Raw genomic sequence first — 24,143 nt, 5'->3', positions numbered from 1 at the left:
TAAAACCACTGCTCTTATAGAGAAAAGTATTGGTGGTTCTCGTGGAATCACTGCTCCAGCTAAGTGCCAGTCTGGTGAGACATAGTCAGATGAAGCAGTGTTTTAAAGACACAGCATCATAAAACAGGTTCTCACATAATTCAATAGGCAGTGACCGCCACAAGGTCAGAGAGTTGGCAGACTTCCAGAGGCAGGAGCTCCTCGTGGACACTCCCAGTGTCTGGAGATATCCAGCGAACAGCAGCTAAGGTGCAAACCGTCTTTTCTCTTATGTGGTTGTGGGTCCCACATGTATAATTTAAACACAAGCATCCCGAGACTCAATCCAGTCAACAGCCCGTCACTTACCACAATAAAGCATCATTTAATCATGACAAAATATCTTAGGCTTGCAAGGAGATCAAAATGCAAATCCTATCTCTCAGGGTTTGCAGAGTATTCCCTCTGCCACGCCACAAGCGTCTGATTTATAAATCATACTTAAGTGCACACTAAGCGTAATTTTCATCACTGGAGAGTGAGACAGAGAAGGAGAGAGAACTCTATTCGACATTCCTGGCAAAAAAACAGAGCAAATCTGTTCTGTGCTACTAAGGCCTGCTGGGGCAGCCCACTCTGCCACTGCAGCAATAACAACATGTGGTTTGGCTACACAGCACCACTTTACAGTGGGAAGAGTAGAGGCGCTAAATTAATTTCAGATTCAGTTGTTTGAGAGTCATAAACAATGTGCAGCATCCAGAGAGACAGTTTGGTCACATGATTGGAGGATAGTACATCAGTAGCCTCTCAGAGTTTAGGGATTGCAATATTAGAGATTATACAAATCTAATAGACATTGCTGTGGTATCAGTGTACACACCGTGCCGGCAAACCTTGTGTCTTCTTCACAATTTTGGATGAGAACATGCAGGGTATTTCTTTTTTCTTGTTGGCAATATAATTCACTGTCTACCGCTTTATCCTCCACATGAGGGTCAAGCAGGTTACACCCTGGACAGGTCGCCAGTCCATCGCAAACTCACACGTACAATGAAATTAGTGTCCAATTAACTTCTGCATGTTTTTGGGAGGAAGAACCTGGAGGACAAGAGACAAGTTTAACTTTTTTAAAAAGTACTGATCAGTCTGATATTGTAATTAGTAGGTGGTCAAGGCTGACCCAGACACAAAAAAGTGGTATTGAGCCATTTCTTCTTATCACGATACAAAGACATGGACTCAACATGGCAGGTTTTCCATTTGTGAACATTGAGTTTTTCTGAAAATATATTCTTGGTCTGACCACGTTAAAAAAAGCCCAGTTGTCCTCAGAGCTCTTTTTCAGCCTTTCCCACGAGGCTCTGAAACCATAATCTCTTGAAATATTTGCACAGATGACGGCAGCACTCGGCTGTTTTGACATGGAGCAGCGTGAGCAACATCTCGCACTCACTTTTTCCATCACTTTTCAGTTCAGGAACAGGAATTCCCCCTTTTCCCGCTTTTCCCTGCAAGCTACTCACACATCTCCTACCGGCCCGAATAACCCTCCCAGCACTCCTTCCTCTACTTCCTCAGCCTGCTAGGATTTGTCCACTCAGGGCAACATTGTGGGGGCCTTTTGCAGCCGTTTCACAGCCAGCTCCCACAGTCTACGCCTTCCACTCGTTTGAGCATGTTGTTTTAACTTTATCTGAGATGCCAAAAGTTCATTCACAGCGATCAAAGGTGGTTGGGAGGCCAAATAAGGTTGATGCTAAATGCTGCCGGGTGGGTGAGGAATGAAATGATTCCTGTTCTGCCTGGTGCAGCTCAGTGAGACACGCACGGCAATAATGAATCGAGAAAAAGAAAATACAGACTGAAGTTGGTAATGTTTATGTTTGACTGGGTCTTCATTCTGCCACGCTCACCTCCACTGAAGCTGGTGCTGCTTCAAGCAGCATAAGAATTTACAGTACAGTAGTTTTTTTAATTTTTCCTAAATAAAGAAGGAAATATTGCATTGTTGTCAAATGCAGTGATATTATGAAGATTATCATTGTGAACAATTTGGATAACTGTACTTGCAATGTGAGTCGCACTTTTTATGGTTAAATAAACGAATATACTCGGTCAGTAGAAAAACATTTTTCAGTTCAGTATTTCAGTGTTGATATTCAAAGTGTTTGTTTTGGTATGGTTAAAAAAAAATTTAATTAATTTTATTATTGCAAAAATATTGTACGGATCATAGGCCAGTTTTCATTAAAAGGAATATAATATAAATGCAAAATATAAAATCGACTGGTAAGCCACTTTGGGCCCACGGACCACAGGTTTGAGACCTCTGCTCAAACCCAGGGTTCTGAATTGTTTCTAACATTTACATATTGCCCGCGACCCTCATGTGGATCACAAATTGGTACGGATTTGATATGGATAGATTTATGTATTGACTTTTTTAAATCAGCATAGATTTAATAGACCAATCGGAAATAGACAGATTGCACTGCAACCTACACCATTTTATGTGTTGTCTAAAATTGCATTTTGGATTGTTCAGCCCTTGCCTGCAGTCCTCAAGGCTCTTAAACTACTCAATTGTTCATTGTTCACTTCTTAAATGATTCATACTTTTTTTAATTAGCAAGTTAAAACACATAAGGCTGAATCAAAATCTTCACTCTGTTGTTTTTAGTTGTTTTACTTTATAGTAGTGCAGTGAAATCTGTCCAAGGAACCATAAAACTAGTCTCCTGATACTATAGCCCCAGTTCTGCATCACAGGAACTGTAAAGCATATCAACAGAGGCAACTGGGGCATGCCGTGTAATCCACCTACATACAGTATCGACATAGCTTCTTGTTTCTTTCTAACCTGCTTGAATGTACACGTCTCTCCACTGACAGTGACGGTTCAACAGTCATGCTACACTCACGACACTCACAGGGTTGGCAGCCCTGCAGGAATCACTTCCCATTTGCGGTGCGGGGTTTGGTCCAAGCCACTTAAACTTGGCAGTGCTTACCTGGAAGAGCCTACTACCCGTAGGACTGCCACACACTCCCCACCTCAGCCACTGTAAAGGACGACAGCTGAAGTCAGCCACAGGAAGGAGGTGGAAAGGGCTTCTTTCAACGTTTCCTTGTTGAGCAGGTTAAACTGATTTTCCAGTGTCTGATGCACTTGGGCAAAAGCCTCTAAATATTATTTGCAGTGTCATAATTGTGACTGGGAGGAAAAACGTGGATTAAATGTTACAAAGCGGCACATACAGTGTAGAGACTACAGTACCTTCCACAAAGGATAGAATTGTGCACACAAGGTGACTTTTTTTTATCAATTGAGGGAGAATTACACAGATCGTATGACACCATATGGAATTCTTTTTACACATAATGTATTTCCTTTGCAGGCACTGTGAAAGGCGAGGCCTACAGGGAGTCCTCTTTAGGAGGAGAGGGAGGGAGGGAGAAGGAAAAAAAAAGAGCTGTATGTATGGCGAGGAGGGGGGTGGGGGGTCGAGGGGTTTAGCGGGGCGGTCCAAGCACGCTCAGCGAAAATATGCCTCATGCACTCGTTGAACTTGGGGCCTGCACGGGCTTCTCTCAAGGTTACAGGAGAGGCCTGTGTGGAGAGGAGCAGGAGAAAGAAAGCCTGCAGCAACAGTCCACATGCAACAAGGTTTCAACTGGAACACTTTTGTTCTTTCAACTCTACAAATACTTGTTTCGTTTTCAGTTTCTTGTGAACACTAGAATGTGCAACATTTTTTTGTTTTTAAATTGTGAAATTAAGGTTTCAATCATTCACTTCCAAGTATCTCAACAACACGTTTAGTCGCTGACTGTCACTACTGCAAGTGTCTGTTACTCAGATAACAGAAGCAGCAAGCGACCACCTTTGACACCCAGTTTCCTTTCCTCCGTGGGCCCAGGCCATGTATCCGCTGCCGCACCCCTGAGCCCTCGACCACACAAAGGTAGGAAGCGGCCGCCGGAGCAGGGCGCATTGTGACGAGGCCACTAAATCACCTCTAGTTTTATCCACCTCTATTTACGCACGTTTCACCAGAGGAAACCATAAAGACAACAAGGCCTAGTAAGAAGGCGAAAGGCACAGGCTGTTAGCTAATTGAATGATATGAATAGTTAGGATATACTACAGCTATTAATGTGATACACACATACAGACATACACCTGAACAATTTAATCTGATGTAATGTAGTGCATGCTGCAATAAATACAACTTCCTAAATCAAACATTAACGCTTTCTTCATCACTCATTCACATGACTTTTCACAATTATCTTTTACAACCTTTACACTGAACAACACAAAAGAATTTGATTTTCTCTGTAAATCTCATGGAAACACTTGAAATATAAATTATATGACGACTAGATTCACTTTTAGCACAAACTTTACAATACTACATCAAAAAGTATCGGTCTGATACTGGTCAAAATCATGAGATCAGATATTGGTAAACGCAAACGCAAATGATCATGGAGAGCAAATTGGGCTCAATTTAAAGCAAAATATGAAAAAAGCAAAACAGGCCATTCTAATTTTGTCAAAATGTTGAATCAATACAGAATCCTCTAATATTTGTACAGGTATCGGACATAATGATATTGCACCATCCTTCATAAAAGACTATAATGGTATAATTACAATGTTTCTTTGATGATTTAGGGCTAGTTTCAAAAATGTATTTTATAAACTCTGCCATTTTCTGTATCCGTTACACAAATCCTGCTTCACAGTCACACCATGAAGCACTCACGCCACCCTCTGCTGGACACCTAGGTAATTACTTAAAACAGTCTGATGCACTCCTAAGTTCAAGGTTCAAGTTCAACTACTGTAGAACTGCACTGTGCATTAAGATAACTACTTTGGGGTCATGTTTTAATGTAAAAGTTAATATTTTTAATGATGGACCACATGAGCGAGATAAAAAAAAAACTGCAAGATTGGTCTAAAAACTAAAATGATCTCAGAATGAATTGTTATCAAATCAAATCAGCACCATGTAAATCAGAACAACTGCAGGACTGACTGACTGACAAGTCGCAGAAGGGGTCAAGGGGCAAAAGGTAATAAATGCTCCACTGAATGAATTGGTCACTTGGCTTTTCAAAAGAATTAGGAGGCCATTAGCACCTCGTAAAAAGGGCCACTTTTCTGTTTAACAGCTGATTAGCCTCTTGTTCAGACAAACAGCCAAGCAAAGAGATTCAGTGCTATCACGCAGTATGGAATACACAGTTCTGGCATATGTACAAGCAAAAAAACCACTGCTTCAATGAACAGATATGAGATTAATGAAGGCACCAAAAACATTTCTTTAGAGTCAGTCGCAACTCGTTATCAAAAAACAAACACATTAGCATAAAGATGAAGTGGGTCACTCTCATGACTTCATTAAAGTAGGCCTCAGCTTTGCCCATGTGGCCAAACCGCAGATTGCAAGTTCAGCGGTGCCCACTAAAGTCCCTATCGAGCCACTTTCGTAAACAAGAGGAGGCGGGGGCAAATAGCCCCATCGAACATAATAAAGGGAGCTTCAAAGCAGCTGTGGAGGAGAATCAGTTGGCGTATTAGAAGCCACTTGGGGTTGTCAGTGTGATGGCTTAGATGTCACTGGAGAACATCTTCATGGACGTAAAGCGGGCAAACAAATTAAGAGGGATGAGCTCGCACTTGGTGGATTAGTTTTAGATTTATGGAGGGAGACTTGGAGCCAGAGTGGTACAGAGTGGAAAACAAGGCTGACAAAGCCGAGAAGGTTTCCACACACAGTCACAGTGACGAGAGCACCTTCACTTATCGAGTCGATGAATTGCTGAATTTTAAGCGTGCGGCATTATAAAAGTCTAATAGCAGAGCTATCTTGTCTCTAAAGTTCTTCCAACAAAGAGCATCTGAGGTACATTGTAAACCGGCTCGACTTGACGGGGCACTTATTCATTAATGAAGACAGCAGCCTCATTTCACTTTGTTAACCTTGGCAACTACAGACTGTATGGTAAACACAGCTTTGAGAGTATGGATATGTGTGTTTGTGGCACATTATGTATACTGAGCAGTTCTCCTGCCGCGAGCGCTTCCTCTCAAAACAAGGTGTGGTGGCGCAGGTGCTATGTGAGGAGGAAGAGCCTGCAAATGTAAAAAGGCCACAGTGTGTTCATTCATGACAATTCAAAAAACAAAGGAGCAGCCCTCAGAACATCCCAATGCCTTGATGATTCAAGCAGTTGACTCTCGTTCTTGGCTGCGGAGCGAGACACGCAGCAAACCCAAATGTGAGACGATGGGAAACGCACATGCAAGGGTATTTTTAGACCGGTGCAATTTCCCTGCGACACATTTACTGCAAAGGACCTCAAGAGTGATAACGCGCACAAACCGCAGTGAGCTGAGGAAAGTGACAGCAACACTCTTGGAGCCACAGGAGAGACAGGCCAATTAATGCCAAGAAGTCCTAGTAGAGTAGAGTAGAGTAATCCCACAACCTACTTTATGGGGAACACTCCCCTCTTTTGTTGACGTGTGGATCATTAATCACATTTCATATCAAATGCATTTCCTTTGTTGCAAATATTAATTCCCACAGCGATGTACATCAAATTCTCCTGCTCACCAGAGCAAGCAAACCTCCCATTGCCAAGTGTTAGGAGACATGAGCTGGTTTAAGTGTATGTAGTGTTAAATAAAAAGTATTTTTACTTTTATTATTACTAGGTTTTAGCACCGCTTGTGTGAAAATTCTCATTAATGAGGAAAAACATGTGATGTTTTAACTCCAATTTAACCTATTCCACTAAAAGCCGAGCTCGCTCAGCACGCACAACTGGCCCTTGAGACATGAAAGGGCAGCTGCGATGTTTGGTTTACATTATATCTTAGTGGTTTCCACATAGTGGCCGGGGGGATAAGCATCGGGAGAAGTTTATCTTTGTCACTGTGCTCTATGGAATATGTAAACACTGTGTAATCAGTGTTGCAGTGCAGTGGGGGGAGAAAGTGAAGAGCTTCAAGAATAAGCCGCCATCTTACAGCAAAGATGCAGACCATCTAACAATGTTTTTTGAGGTTTTTTTACAGTATGTTTTTTAATGTATGAATCCAAGATAACTTATTTAAAAATAAGTTTCACTCTCATATGTCCTTATCTCCCCTGTCTGTCTCTTGGCTTAACTCTTATCAGGATGTCTTTGTCCCCGTCAACCACCCTATGAGGCAGTGCCGGCCCTTCTTGTTTTAGATGAAGAGCCTCCCGCCAGTCTCAAGCCCAAGTTTTAATATGGTGTCCAATCAAAAGTGATTAAGCATCACAGAGCACAAACAATGCTGGCCCTCAAATCTCTGTAAACCCTCTTTCACTGGGGGCGAATGAAAGAGCACTCTGTCTGCAGCAGCAGCAGCAGATGACAGACGCGCGCTTGAAGATAAGTCTTCTCCATGAGGCCTTATCCTACCAACACCCGCCGTCCAACCAAAAGAAATAAATTAACGGGATGCCACCTTGAGAGCACCAGTAAGGGAAGGGTAGGGTATGTATTAAATTTGCCAGGGAATGTCCCCAAACACAGCAGTGAGTCTTGAGATGATACCTAAATCCGGTGGCACCAGACAGGCCAAAGCTAAGTGGGTGAGCCACCACGGATACCTCAGCTGAAAGGAATTCAACTGAGCCTATAAAAGACAAACGGCGTCAAACACACACGCACATATGAAGACAATGCAGCAAACAAAAGCCTGCTGAAGTACAAACTGAAAACCAAAAAACACTAATGGAGAAAATAATCATGAAATTAACCAACACTGGGCAAAACGTCCCTGAATTCTATGTCTCGGACATAAATCACCCACAATCATAATGCATGCTGTACAGTATGCTGCATGTAACATGATACCCTCAACTAATGTGCTGGATACATGTGGTTCCTTTAAGACATATGGCAGCATGAAGACTTAAGACAAGCTGCATACTGGGGGCAGCAAACTAATGCCAAGTGGATTCTTTTCCTACCGTTTGCCTTTTTAGGGTTGCAGTTTACACAATGACACTGCGGCTAAACAAACAATTCAGCTTTAATTTAACATGAACGTGAGACAATGTTGAACCTCCAACGGTACAGTGACTAATCACTCCATTATTATTGAAAAATGTATGTAAGTATATATACAGTATACACATATATATACATGTATATATACATGTATATATATATATACATATATATATATATATATATATATATATATATATATATATATATATATATATATATATATATATATATATATATATATATAGATAGATATATATATATATATATATGTATATAAATAGATATTTTGTTAATTCTAGACAGGTGCTGATATAAACATTTCCTGCCACGACTATCCTGACAAAATTAATTGCGATTCACTATAGTATTGCGATGACTGAAAATGTTTGAACATATTTTTTAGATAGGAATTCAATGAGGAAAGATGCAGCTCCCCATCGTGGCACATTTAAAAAAATAAATCACAAGGACTGTATGCTCGTGAACGAGACTTTTTTTTTATCACAATGGGGGACAATATCGTACTTGGAGAGACAGACCACAAGTATTCCTTTTTTTTTTTTTTTTAATTAAGCAATTTTGTGTATTATTTGTTATCATTAAAACTGTTATACTTGGAGGTGGGAAATAATCTGCCCCAAAACATTTGCCATTGGCCACACTGATCTCTGATGACATTGGCCTTTGGTTAACCTCTAAAAGGAAAATTGGTTAAGTACAGTCAGACCCCAGTTTAACAGAAAATCATTAAAATCAGATGTTTATTCTTTATTAACTTTGAAATGTAATTTTAAAAAACCTTCCAAGTTGCAAGAGTATCACAGCATCCAAATGGCAGCATTATTTGGCAATCCATTTGCCCAAATGATGATTCAATAAGCTCATGCACATGCAGACACATTTACAAACTTGAGAACAGAGCGCAGCAGACAAGCGTCATCACTCAGAGGTCAGGAGGGGAGGAGCTGGCGCTATGACAACAAGACATCAGCCGTCTGCAGCCTGCTGCCGTCAACAAGTCAGCATGAGCACTACCATCTGACTGGGCTTTCCTGACACTGCCCCCATGCACTCAGCCAAAACTAGCTATTGCTGCTGCTGCTGTTACTGGCTCCTGCTTTCAATTTGACTAGAATGGGCCAAGTAATGGCTTCAGTGTTTTGTGGTCTGCCGACACATATGGTCCATGTAGGGATCTGGTCCTGCCCCCTTCCAACCCCCCTCCACCCCCAGCCATTCCATTGATGGTTTTGGTACACGGAGGGGAGATGTGGGCAGAGGGAGAACGACACACAGCCCCGGGGGCTGGCCACAGTTATGGGGAGACATGCATGGGCCTTGTTATGACTGCCATGAGAATTGGGCTCCATCGGTTTACTGCTGCAATCTGAGTGTGGAATTGGTCAAATAGTGCTTGTTCATTCGTACCAGCAGGGTTCAGGTCTTTTGGAAATAAAATGTTGCTGTGCTAAAATTCTAAAAAAAAAAACCCTGGTTACACAATTCTTTAAGCCACAATGCATAACTTTTGTCGATTCTTGTTGTTGATGTTATACTCCAATATGTCTGCAGCAGCCTCGCTTTACTAGCACAATGTTGAAGTTGCCTCCATCTGTCTTAACTTAAAAAAAGCACTTCCTGTGTGCAGCCACGCAATGTCTATGGAGCTGATAGATTCAATCAGCATTGTGTAAGCTCTTTTGACAATGGTTCGACTCTAACAGACATCTGTTTGTACTTACACGTTACACGCTACAATTTTGACCGACAAGGACACGCAAGGAAACAAACCAAGGCCTACATAGGGGCCTGCTATACTAACAGTCAAAAAAAAAGAAGTAAAATTTGTCAACTACTCATTGAAATCTCAGCTCATCGAACTTCTCTTTATCAATTACGTCACCACAAATGCCATCGCTGGTCATAAAGCTGCCTCTGCTGTTGGCCCTATCAGGCTGCATGACCTAGATGAAAGGTTATTTGCTCAAGTCACAGAGGCAGCTCCTTCAGCTCAGCCTTGTTGGGTTTCCTTATCTGGTTTTGTCTGGACAAATCCTGGACACAAAGCACCCATTTTGTGCTCCTCTCTGTAGATCCTGTTACAGTCTTCCAGACACGGCGCGGTCCACCGGCGGTGCCTCGTTTGGCGGTGTGACGCGATTACCTGCTTCCTCATACTGTTTATGTGCACTTTAAGCTTGCTTTTGTGCCGTTATGGGGGTAAAATGATCAGCAGCAGCAGCTGAATGATATCATAATGTGAGAATTCAGATGTAGTGACCTCTCCATCTCCGTAACTAACCAAAGAAAATACACAAGTGGATCCATTAGTGCTCCAGGATTTCCCAAAGCCCCAAAGTTCTGATTGCTACAATGACCGCATTATTGCTCAAGCACCTTCTGACTGTTACTATTTTTGAGAGGTATATCAGGTCAGTTTCCAAAAATGGAATTCAAAACATGTTGTAAAAACAAGGCTGACAGAACATGACAGAAATATTCCTGCCTTTGACAGTATAACAGTTGTTATTTGTCACTGGAGACAACGAAGCCTTGTGCAACACACAAGCACAGCGAGTGTGTGCAGCCGAGACGCTGACGTTGATCTGGTGGCCTTATTCCTCCGGTGCTATGGAAGGACCGAGCACAACAATGAGTGTGAGAGAGACGAGGGAGAAAACGAGGGGGCAAGAGAGAAAAGAGAAGCGCTCACTGACCTCATTCTGACAACAAGCCTGGGAAGAGCCGTTCCCTGGAACTGTTTCGCAACACTGCTGTTTATACAGGTGCTGGGTGAGTCGAGCAAGATATGCAGAGAGCATGCGTTTTGCAACACCTCATTATGAATACTAAACCCAGGCAGCATGTCAAATCACACAGGCTCACACATGCACATTAGCGCTCGTTATCCCCGCTCCAAAATGTGACTCGAGTTTTGTTTTAGTTGTGACATTTAGAGGCTGCGGCCAAATCATCACTTTTTGTTTGAATTTCATCGTCAAATTCCTTTTTACGTGATCCAGCGTCTGTCAAACACCACTATCACTGACTGCTACGTCCAGTGAGTGCTTGCCTCCTGGAAGCGCGGCCTCTGGTTGGCTCGTGTGTTTGGCTGTGGCGCTGTCTCCTGCAACAACATTCTTTTGGCCAGAGTTCAGACTCGTGGAAGGCCACAATAGCACAAAGGTGGCTGACCACACCATTGTTTATGCTACAGCGCACCACTGCCAGGTTAAAGGGAAAAGAGACTATAAGTGGACGGCCTCTGCTTGAAACTGAGCTACCCTTTTCCTGCATGAGCACACTACAGCCAAGCATGGGCAAAAGACACCAATCTGCAGCAACACTTTGCGTTTTGCGTTCTCATGATGTCATCACATTGTTTCAAAGAAAGTATTTTACAATATTTTGAAAAAATACAGAAATTCATGACATTGAAGTCATTGCATACAAATATGGTGGCATTTCCATCATCTCAATAAAAAACAATTTACAAAATAATATTTCAAATGCATATTTTATCAGGTTATCACGCTCTGATTTAGATTGTATTTGTTTGAAAAGGAAGACAATTTAAAAGCGGGACAAAATGAAAATCTGAAACCAAAGCCATCTTACAATAATGAAATCTTTGCCAAACTAAATAGACACTTGAACACTGCAGACAAACCCATGCATGAGTTAATGAAATGTCTACTATCTTATTTTTTTCCCCCACTAACCAGCGAGGTGAACCAAATCCATTAAATCTTAGAGGGAGATCCACATAACAGCTGTTTGGTAAACATACCAAAGTAATTGTGTCAAAAGCCTTACTTTAGCAGAGATTAAATGCAATTAGAAGCTGTTTATCTAACCACAACAAGTCCCTGTGCCAAAGAAAAAACCTCTGTCATTGTTTCTAGCAGTTCTTACTCAGAGGAATTACTGCTGGGAATATGATGACTTTATTCACAAGGAGCTTCCTACAGGAAGGAAAGTTGATACAAACAAAGCATGTGTTCTCCACATAGGAAGGACTATATGGATGGGGGAAAATGGTCAGTTGGTTAAAGGTCTTCTGAGGTGAATATGAGGAATTTAGGTCAGTGCAGCCGAGACGTTTAACCAGCTCAAGCCGCTGCAGCCTGGGTGGAAATAGCATGGGAGGCCAGGGAGAGGGAAACCAGTGCGTCACAGCTCCCGGCCCGATTCCAGACTCCCCCTGACGCAAACAAGAGCCATAACATCCCTAATGATCGCACATCATGTACGCCTCGCACACATTCCACCAATGGCAAGTGCTTCCTTCTGGCCTTTGACCTCAGAGTGGGTGTGCCTACCTTTGACTGTACATGAAAGCTCAGAGTATGTGGTGGACTAAATAGTCTGTAAGGTTTAAATGCACATTAGTGAAAAATCTTTAATCCAAATACACAGTACACACACTGTGACACTGCTAAAATCTGGAAAACTCCTGTTTAAGACCGAACAAATGTCTTTAATATGTTTAATATTTGCCAAATCCTGATAATCTGACACTCTCTCCCTTTCGTTTTCAGTTGCACACAATCGTGCTCCGATTCACGAGTCCAAGTCAACGCCTCACACACACACACACACTTCTGTGCGCACACACACATTGTAAACAGTCTTTATTGAGACGTGAGTGCTTATATAAACATAGACAAGCCCTATTGAGGGTCCAGGCCGGGGTCGGACAATAAGAGGGGGAAAGTTGCTGGACGTTCCTCACAGACGGTGTGTACAAAATCCAATTATCAGAGCCATGGCATTAACATTCCAGCAGTCTGGCAGGTGACGGCTCCGTCTTTTCAGCTCCCCCCTCCTCCCTCTTACGCCGCCAGCATGGGACACAGTCGCCCGCCAGCACCTCGACAATACACACACACACACACACACCCTCATGCGTCCCTCCTCAGATCCCCCTCTCTCTAAGATCCCCATGTATTGAGACATATATACAGGGAAGAAGGCAAAGAGTGGGGAGGCAGTTGGGGTAGCGGGGGGTTCCACCAGCGACACTGGTCTTTTCTTCTGGAGATCAGCGCGACCGGCCCTCGCAGGCAGTATCAGTCAATGGGGCATTCTTCTCTCTGTCTCTGGGTGAGAACAAGTTGATCGCTGATAACACTGCTTTGATTGCCATAATGGAGAAAACCACTACTTGTTTTGAGCATTTGTCCCTAAACAGTGAGCGCTTTGTCAGTCCTGGGTGATGGTAGTGGCATACAAGATGCCGATTAATAGTAAAACAAAAACTCTGTCCTCAGCGACAGGGGCCAGATGATAACGGATTAAAATAAATTCAGAGCCTTTGGGCCTCTCGGTTACAAAAAAAGCAATTGAACTAACCCCGAGACCAGAACACTGAACACACTGAGCTTAGCCCTGTATCCATTAAAAATACAAAAATAGTTTTCAAATGCAGACTTTTATGGTTTGTGTTGGTTAATTATATGCTCCAACTTCCAGCATTAAACCATCAGGCATCATAAACGCTTCTTTTCTTTTGCTTTACACACTGTACATTTAGTCCTCAGGACACAGGACACACGCGATGTTCAGTGCATCGGCCTGGTGTCCAAATCTATTCTGTTCTTTCCATCATGTCATCCTCTGTGAGAGACACCTACACTTCATTGCCGTCATGCAAGCGTGGAGTAAATTAGTCAATTATTATTTTTCTTAGATAATTAAACTGTTGTTTTTTTGTTTTGTTTTTTTAAATGGAGAAAAAGTTCCCAGTGCAAATGTTACCTCAGCCCAGACATATTCGATTTTTTTATATAATGGAAATCCTCATGTAAAATGACGTTTAAAGATAAAATACATTCTCAAAAGTGAAACAGCTTTCTGTCATCTGACTGATTGTGTGACGATCTAATCCCATTAGCACTACAACATGAAGATTTCTGTCACCCAAGCAGTACTGTATACATTATTGTGAAGTGGAGCGTATTAAATGATTTGCAAACAATATTGAAAGCCAAGGTGTGTCATTACCTAACGACCTAACTTACCTTGAGTCCAATTTAAGAAAAACAAGTGATATTTTTTTGTTTTCGTTCCATATGTGTTCACCTGCACGTGTTACATGTCTGGCATTATCTAAACTCTACTTCAATAAAGCAACTTGTTTTTGCTTTTTATTCTCCCCGTCTTTGTGTTTCACTGTCCTACTGCACAGTAAAAATGTGAGTCAAGTGTCTTGTGGCTTTCTCCACCCTCACCAGAAAGCCTGCACGCAGTTAATTATTCTTGGATGGCGGATAAAAAAAGTACTTTCTTTCTTTCTTTCTTTTTTTTCTCACTAGCTCAGCAGCGGTTTCCCATTCATAATAGTTGGCACTGGCTCTGCGCTGGCTGCCAGAGATCACACCCCAACCATTTTCATTTTCCTTCATCCAATTGTTTCATTCATGTCATAGATTTGGCAGGGGTCCACGCTGATTTCCTGGTGGCCGTCGACCCTTCAACACCCTTCTTTTGAGTCTCAAACTCCTGTTTGTAGCTTTGTTTTGCATCAGAGTGAAGAATATGTGGAAACAGCGATTCACACGAGTTTAGATCCACGCGGCGTCTTTCTGTTTTGGCATCATCAAGTGAACAGTAGTAGAGACGTACGACATATTGCTGCCCAACAGTATGTAAAGGACTTCCCAAATTGACAGCTTTCCAGGAATGGTGGATGGATATTGTTTGTGCATGTGAGTGGAGGAGTTGGCATGAATCTAAAGTTAAAATAAAAAGAACCATTCATTAAACAACAATAGCTGGACCACAGTCCAGATCTGGACCCAAATGCCATCGTATCTGTACCTGGAACTATTTCCATAAATCATTGATAACTGTCACATTTTTATTACAGCTTTTCCAGCTTCTTTACGACACTAGACGTCCAGGAAATGCAGACCAATTGCATGCGTTGTAAATTACCACGTGATGACACTGAACAGCCAATCATATTAGTGAATTAGGGGCCACACGGGATGCATAAGCAGCTGCTTTTTTCCATGAACCACATGCATTTCATCAGTGGAGATAGAGAGAGAAAACGATCTTTCAACGCAGTTTCAATGTCTATATCTGACACATATGCACAGCCTCATACTGACGATGACATACTCCAGGGAGAGATGAGGAAGGGGGGAAAATAGACTGCTAATCAGAGACAAGTAACTTCACATGGCGTGATCTGAGAGGAGAAATGTAGACGGAACATTTATAGTCAAAACAAGAGACTCTGGAGTTTCTGGAAAAAGTTAAATTAATTAAATGTTTTCAATTTTTCATTTTTTCTATATTTTAGGTTTTGCTAAAATGTCAGTAGACCTCTCTGGATTTTAATTTACTAGCCTGTCCTACAAGATTGCAGAGGAAGTGAATGAAATGTGTGACTCACTCTCCCCCACACTTTAAATACATTACACAGTGCCCTGAGATATCTGAGGCCCAGAGAAACAGCAGTTTATCATCAAACAACCACTGGAAGTATATACACTGACAGCAGAGCTGAACTGCACATACACGCGTACGTAAAAACACACGGCTCCCACCCACCTGTTGGGCTCTCACTTCACTAAGTCAATCAGCTGCAGCTGCGTGCATGTGTTTCAATGCACTCACTCATGTGACTTCATAGTCTACGTGCACGTGATCGTCCGAAAACGCTCACATGTACGTGTACAATCTCAGGGCTGTAACCTAATCGCTGTGAGTGACAAATAAAACCCAGTGCTCTCGAGTGTCAGAGAAACATGGAACCAAACAAGGTGGCTACCATGCTCTCGTACCCATGCAGTCCATCAGTCCCATCTGAACGGAGTTAGAGGTTGGCGAGCTGGAGTGCAGAGAAGAGTCTCCTGGGGCAGTTGGCTCATGGAGCGGGACCAGAAGATGGCTGCACCATGGATTAGGGCCCCACAGTGGTCCATTGTTAATTGGGCGCCATGTGTGAAAGCTACAGAGAGATTAGTTTGTACAGCTGCTGCCATTTGTCATAACTGCCCTTAACAAGACACACATGGCAAACTAAGTTACAGCCAGTGGTTTTTTAACAGAAAACGGAGAGAGAAAAAAAGGTCTAGTGTGCATCTTAAACTTTGTAAAAAACCGACCTGCGTAAGCGGAAAAAGCTGTTCTGGGGAAACACCACGCTGGATCAGCTGGGATCCCAAAAGAGATGATGACTTTGAGCACTGCTCATTTAGCTATGTGTAGGTCATCTGAGGTCATTACCATAACTGCTTAAAAAGGTATGTTAAGCTGGGAAAAAAATCCCAGACCACAGGTTGTAAACAACTCTGTGAAAACAAAGAAGGAAAGAAAGCTATTACATCAACAGGACAGAGTTTTATGACAAATTATACAGGGTCTGTGAGTGGGACAATAGTTTGTTGACCTCTCGTTGGCCAAATTTCTATGGTAATTCAGGGCACGCTATGTGTTTTAAGACGGTGGAGCAGAGTTATTTTTTGGTCAGAATCCGCAGTGTAATTGTGGGTTGTAGGCCTGAGCACATGTTGGAGGCCTAATTACAATCCTGACATGGTAAATCCAGAATGAGCTTTAAAAGCACTCTCACTTGCAGTTTTTACGCTGCCAGATACTGGAGCACCAACTGTTGTTGAGGAGCTGTGGTTTATACAATCTAAATGTAGTCTTTTGAGCTGGAGTGGGCTTATACGTGTGTATTGGCCTATGAATGTTAACATATGTTTGGTTATAATTTTTTATTTTTTTTTCTAAAATTCAGTCAACTAAACTACCAGCTGCAGCCTTGTACTGGTGGTAAGACTGTACCAGTGGCCAATTTCAGAAGAAATCAAGCTATCTGGAGCCTGGACTTCTTATTTCCTAAAACAAATAGTTTTAAAGTGGCAAAACTATTTTTTTATTATTAAACCAGCTGACTCCAATATTTCAAACTGCTTAAATAATTCAAACATCTCAATTTGCATGTAATAAAAGTTTACAAGAGTCAGGGCAAAGAGAAAAAATGTCCGTGTTAAGTTTTGGGGTTTATCTTTGTCCGTTTTCCTTTGTTGGCTGAGTTTTGTTTTGGAATTAAAGATTCCTTCAAGATAAATTCAATTCTCAATTTTTTATGTGGAAATCATGACAGAAATGTGTTGATGTAAAGAGGCAGCGTGAAAAGCAGATCTCTGTGACACAGTGGAAGAAGTACTTCAGTAGGAAATCTGCAACATCTGCTGGTTTGGTGGTCCCGAGATATGAGATTTTCATGCTGTTCCAATCAACATGGTGTCCATATTTTCTCTCCTCCTGCCACTCCCTCTATACGGCTCACTTTAATCACGCACAGCCCCAACTGCCCCACTGCTGCCTTTCATAAAAGATAGCATGTTTATGTGAGTGCTAAAAATGTCAATGACTTATTTTCTTACCCTTCTTGCCTTTTCGTCTGTTCTATAACGTTTCATACCACATGGAACAATAAAAAATAAAAAATACAACCATGCTGGAAGTTGTTTTGTTTACAACACTGAATATATGGCGGCTTCTCCTGATCAAGATTAGCTTTCTAAATTTAGGCTTTAGCTTTTTGAGACGCGGGCCTGACATATGTGAAGGAGGAGTGGAAACTCTTTGGCAAGCTTTGACACTCAATGGGGTGCTGATGAATCCATCCCAAGCAGGCCATTCCCAAGCCCCAGACACCATATCCCCACATTGACCTGCTGCATTGACATTAGAGAGGAATCCACTGGGGATTCAACCCCCCCACCCCCACCCCAAACAGCAATGTGCCCACCCAAAAGTACAATTTGCGCAGCACTGCAATGGCAGGCCTTTCTATTGTCTGCCCCGCTCAGGTCTTGTCCAGTGATCGGTGATGAGACGTACTGTACTGTACCGCCAGACAAAAGAAGAGACAACCATCACTCTGGGCCACTGATCGGCCCTGTCTGGATTGAAAAGACTTTGATGGGGCAAAGCAGGGCGGGTGCTGCACAGAGAAGTTAGTGTCTCCTGGGCAACCACTCTGATTGTCTGTCCCTGCCCAAAGGTCCCCATCACACCCCACCAACTACCCCGTCTCGTTTTTTTTTTCTTCCCTTCACTAGTTCCTAACAAGCCTTCTCCCTGGGTAAAGGCTTTTACATGAAAGTCTCAGCCTTGTACTTGAGGGTGCTTCACTCCTGGCTGAAATGAAAAAGGTCAAAAAACACAACAATCTCATGTCAATAGTCTAGCAGGTAAACAGGAAAACTGTACTTTTTTTATGAGCATGGTGGTAAAGAAGAGAGACGGCAGTCACTGGATGGAGAAACTCGGCCGGCAGGGAGAGCCTGCTTTGTAAGACAGGACAGTGAGGTACAGTTTAGTGCCTGGGATGGGGGTGAATGTACCCATTTGTCTTCATTTGGGAGGACCGGCAGACAGGGTGGGGGTGGGGGATCTATCCGTGAGGAGTGGGAGGTGCCGGTCCTCCAGTCAAGTGGCCTCGGGGGGATTTGAAATGCATTTGGGGTCCTCCCCAAAAGCCTGGGAAAGTGTGGTGAAGCTGAGATCTTAACCATAGACTAATGACACAAACTGCAGTCCTTAACTAAGTGTAGTCACCAACGCAAAATCGAGTCTCCTACTGAAATACACAAGAAAAGCCTTTTCAGCACAAAGCCTGGGCCTCAGAATGCCAAAGAAAGGCCTTGTCGGCTTTTTTGACGGATGGAGCAGCGCAAACTGTGACACAAGCAAATTAAACACACTGTAGAAGAGCAAAGGAGAGTTGTAAATTTTGTTGAGAAAGAAAGCATCCACATTTCTCAGTGGCCTCTGCTCCGAGTTGCCTTGTTTCCATGGAGATTTATGTACACATGGCACACAAAAGAGGACTAAGGAGGTAACACGGCCTGTTTAAGCCTTGAGGTATTTGCTTGAGCAAAAACCCCACTGCTAATAATACAAGCCTCATACTGAGCCAGGCAACCTGGATGAACTGCACCTAGGTTAGTGTTTAAGAAAGAGAAGGAGGGGAAAAAAAGAAGGTACGGGACAGTCAGAGGAAGACCTCAAACTACCAAAGATCCTGGAGACGGAGTGAAAGCATTTAGACAAAAAACATATAAGCAGGAAAAATAAAAGAGAGAAAAGACAGAGGGCAAGAAACAAGGAAGAAAGCAAAGAAGCCAAGCGAGCAAGAAAGAGCACCACAAAACATAAATAGCTCCCGGGTTAAGAGAAAAAGGATCAGGAAGACATTTAGTGGGAAGCGGAAATCAATAAGGCAAGCGGTGAAGCTGGGAGGGAGTTCTAAGTGGATTAGATTGAGAGAATGTGTTCGATAGGTTACGGCTCTGAGAGAGAGGTAGCCAGACACCGCAGGCTCTATTGCATACTAATAAGGCAGCGAAGTGCAGGGTTGAGCAGTTCACTCTGAGGAGTTTTTCTATATGGAGTCATCGGTTACGTTTTTTTTCAATTTTATTTTACATTCCTGCGTAATGTGCTCTGAACTTACACTGTTGAAACATATGTCAAAGAATAAAATACAACTTCAAACCTCTTGAAATATTTTCCATACCATCTCACTAGAAACAAAAATTAAAACTAGTCACGGAACTTGATTTAAAAAAAAAAAAAAAAGCAAGACAAACAGTAGCGTCCGCAATGCTGTCTGCTTACAACAAGTTTTGTTTCACACTTCTGGCACAAAACCCAGCCTCTATTTCTCTGGCCCAGTGCCTGAGTCTGGGACAGCTGTCATGGTCGGAGTCTGGAGCATGGGGGGAAAGCCAGGGAGCGGAAAAAAAAGAAAAGAGACAGGGAGAGAGAGTCATTTGGCCAGGCTGTGTGCCGCAGGGGTGATTCCTGATGGCAGAGGAGGATAAGGGGAGGGATAGATGTTGTGCTTAGTCACAGACCTCAACTGTGACCCAGAAGGTCAGGCCTCTGCACCAATGGCCAGACCAAAGCCTCAAACCTGGCCAGGCAGGAAAGAAGACTACACCACACAGCATGGTGAACAAGTTTTAAGGCTCTTTCACACTAAAATTAGCTGGTATATCTGGGATTTTTGAACCTGGCTTATCCCACTAAATTCTCATTGTCCATGGTTGTTCTGCCCTGTGGTGTTTTTGTTGTTTTTATTCACTCCTTCATGCATGAACTGTGACTTCACGGACGCACCAAAAGCTCTCTGCTATAATCAGTGGTTCCTCTTTTGCCTCTTTTACTTTAGTCTCTCTTTAAATCAATCGTTCAGATGATCAGATTGATGGAATAAATTACATCAAAAAGTAAGGATTGCTACAAATTTTGAATCTAACGCCTGTGCTATTTGGCATAAATACAGCAGGTGAAGAAGAAATGAGTGTGTGCCATTTGACCAGGAAGTGATGCTGGTTTAACATGTTCCCAGTGATGGAAAACCCATTAAAACACGGGATGAAACAGATTTTTTTTCACCAGAGGGAATGACGGCATTAGCCACCCGCTAGACAATTGAGGTGTGTGGGTGGTGGTGGTGTTAGTTGAGGGGGTTCCAATGGTGCATACTCCCCCTCACTTAGGCCAGTGAACCAGGAGACCACCAGCCAGACCAGTGGAGGAAAACTGTTGCCAAGAGACCACTGGTTACACTGCGGTTTGACCCCGATTGAGGAGGTCAATAAGAGGGGCTTATGAGCCACACCTCCCGAGCCCCCTCCTCCTCCTCTGACCACCACCACCCCCCGGAGCGGAAAAGTCTTTCTCCTCCACGTGCCCCAGGGCCTACAACTGCGCGTTTACACTGATCTGATTTGCTCAATTAAACTTCAGAGGACACCCTGCCACATCTCCCCGCAAAGGTCGAGACCTCGGGGGGCCAGAGGTTAAGTCTGGCACTCGTAAAAAACAAGGTCGCCATTAACGTGGCAGCAGAGTATACAGAGGTAATCTATCCTTTTCCACAAACCATCATGACAGACAGTGGGGGGAAAAAAGTTAGAAGTTATTGAAAGGGAGAGGGGTCAAGGTAATGATGTTTTATGGCTGTGTTAACTTTCAGCACTAGAGTAATGGGAAAGCTGCTTGACCTTGACTTCTTCAGTCTGCCAGACATTCCCTTTCTGTCACTGCTTATGAGGTAATCCCCTTTCTTTTCTATGCTATGTAATCATCTGAACAAGCATTCACACTCAATTCCACTTCTTGTTTCACTCAGTTTAAGTTGAGGTCAATTAAGAAAAAAAAGGCACATCATTTCCAGGATTTTTCCCAAGCCGAAATGGATTGCTTATGTATTTTTATTATAATTACACTTTTTTTAAAAAAGGTCCACTGCGTAAGAATTTGTGACATCTATTAGTGAAAATGCAGATCAATCGGCCCCCCATTCTCAAGAGCATCATGGAACTACAGTCACCTTTGCAGACTGAAGAACAGACAGACAGAAAGGATGTCGTTTGTTTTCCCGTTCGGGGGCAGCTGGAGTAAAAGTCCAAGATGACGGCCTCCATAAAGCAAGCACCTTGCCTGAAGTGCACATATTACATTTCTGCCTATTAACCGCTGTAAATTTCACACACTGGACATTTCATTTCATCTTCTACCACTTTATCCTCCACATGATTTCATATTTCCATATCATAATTATCTGTTTATGTAATGAGAACCATACATTGAAATAAGCGGGGCCAACACATTTCCCATTGAAAACAATGACTACATTCCTGCACCTATTGAAGAAGTTTAAACCCAATATAAACGAGGCCTTTCAGAGTTCTGACAAGTCCTAACATGGTGATTATCTACATGCCTTGTTACAACTATTCCATCAATCTGTCAAACTAGATATTCAAAATATGAATCCAGGTGGGCACAGGTAATGATTCGGTGAAAAAAAGAAAAACAAAAAGAATTGCACCTCTTGTTTTATCTGATGAAGCTGAAACGTTGCATCAGTGTTACAAAAGCAGTGTGTGTGAGTGTGAGAAGCCAGGGCCGTGTATTGAACACAGTCTGCCAGTTGGCACAATGGATGCCACAACCCCCACTCCCAGCCCCCAGCCTACTTCCCAGCGGGCATTCATCTGGGCAGGCACATGGGTGCTACAGCTCTGCCTGTGTCCGTGCCCCCAGAACAAGGGGGTTGAGTGCCCCTCTCTAAATTCACCCAGCACACTCAGTGCCAACCCGGCGACCTTTCTCAGGCAGCGACCCACTACAGTCAAGAACAAATTGTGAACTTTTAATTTTTGCCCCAAAAAAAAAAATACGAGGAAAAAAATACTGTTGAGTCAATAAGTGCAGCAATATATTTAAAGTTGTCTGATTACACAACACGACAGAGGTGAGCCACTGCCAGAAAGCAGGAAGAATATTAAAACCACAATTTTTTCCCGTAGTTTGTACAAATGCCAGGTTCTTTCCTTTTCTTTTCTTTTCTTTTTTCCACACAGACCTCTTTACAAGTTTCTTTGTGTTTGATTGTATGTTTGTTTGTTTCGTGCAGTTGCAGCAGAACAAAGGCAGCGGCTTCCATTCTGCCACTGTCAAAAAACTTTCCAACGTGCCCACTGCATTGCGGATGCCAACCAACGAATCAAAGGCATGCTGCAAGCAGACAAAGAGGGTTTGATGCCAACCTCCAAACCTCTAACAACCATCGCTGGTGATTTGCCTGCCTCCCTGGCACAGTGCAGCACAAAATGGCGCCCAGCCGCACGCCACCACAATATGGCTGCATTGTCTGGAGACGGACGCTGCTTGGTAACTTGAGGAAAAGAAAGATGCTGTAACTTGCAAATGAAAAAATAAACGAAAGGAGGGTGGGGAGCATCGCTGTCTTCATGATGCCAGTTAAAGAATGCTTTTTTTATTATTTGCTAATATTTTGATGACAACAGTAATAATTGCTCCGACACGACGCTTTTTGTTCACTTGAAAAAGAGAACAGTATGTTCAACCATCTATTTAAAACACTACAATTCATATGCCTGCCAATAATTTTCTATCCCTCCGTGGTGGCCACGTTTTCCTACCATAAAAGCTGGTGAAAAGAAAACATCAAAATCTATGTTGCAAACGCTACTTTACCATCTAAATGGCGTCTATTTTGCAAAAACAAAAAAAAAAACGGGAGTGAAGTAGCGTTCTCAAGTTGGTAGTGAACAGTTAAAAATGCAGCACATGCAAAGCAGAGAAGCGGTGGCATCCGACAAAAGACACAAAAGAGGGTCTGATGCCAACCCCCGGTGCCAGTGGCAACCATTATTGTCTCTGTGCTGTGCCTTCTGCTTTCCCTGGCACTTATCAAACACAAAATGGCGCTCAAGGTTTGATGATAATGAGCAGCTAGCTATATCACCCATTCTACTGAAACTGGATTTTCAGTGTTACAGCGGTAAATGTAACGGAAGTCAATTTCAACAGGGAATAGAGTGTGTGTGTGTGGGGGATTCCTGCGGTGACAACAGATAAAGGGAGGAAGCTCACAACTAAGAGACATGAGTGAGGGATGTATTATTACATGCTGCAACAACACTATTTTGTAGAAAAGAAATTCATTTTCAAAGTGTTGTTAAAGGAGTTTAAGTGGATTCATAAAAAAAATTAATTTAAATATAATGAGTTTAAAGAGAATTAAGAAAGAAGCACTGAATAGGGAATTCACATGTTCCATTTCCCATAGCAATTCATCTCTTTAGATAACATTCCTCATCTCTTTAAAAACCAAGGAAGAATATCAAAATAACAAAATATATTTCTGAAAACTGTGAAAATTCACAGTTTATTTCTTCTACTTTTCAGATTATAGAACTAAAATTAATTTGGGCTTGAAATGTCAGTGGTGAACATCAGGCGTTACAAAAAACGCCACGGTTTATGAGTGGGCAGCATGGAAAAAGAAAAGTAAATTCAGAAAATTAAAAACTATTTCAACCCAGCTGCTCACAAAAATGTGAACACGTATAAGAAATGTTTTTACAACCTTGAATTTCAGACGACACTGATGAAAAAAAATGTCAGCTTTTTAAACTGTCTTTTTCAGGAATTAAGAAGCATTTCAGCACAGGCACACTCACTCACTATAAATATAGCTTGTATGTATACTAACAAATATTAGAAATTTTGTGCAAATA

The 24,143-nt window shown here is 42.4% G+C and overlaps 1 protein-coding gene across 11 annotated transcripts in view; it reads right to left on the bottom strand.

Annotated features, from left to right (window-relative positions):
- Positions 1-24,143, bottom strand: part of LOC122765846 (nuclear factor 1 B-type-like) — a 75,079-nt gene that overhangs the window by 39,863 nt on the left and 11,073 nt on the right. The gene's annotated exons all lie outside the window — the stretch shown is intronic.

Source organism: Solea senegalensis, linkage group LG3, assembly GCF_019176455.1.
Source record: "Solea senegalensis isolate Sse05_10M linkage group LG3, IFAPA_SoseM_1, whole genome shotgun sequence".
Taxonomy (NCBI): Eukaryota; Metazoa; Chordata; class Actinopteri; order Pleuronectiformes; family Soleidae; genus Solea; species Solea senegalensis.
Note: the sequence above shows the minus strand (reverse complement) of the source record. Positions and strands in the feature narration are given on the sequence as shown.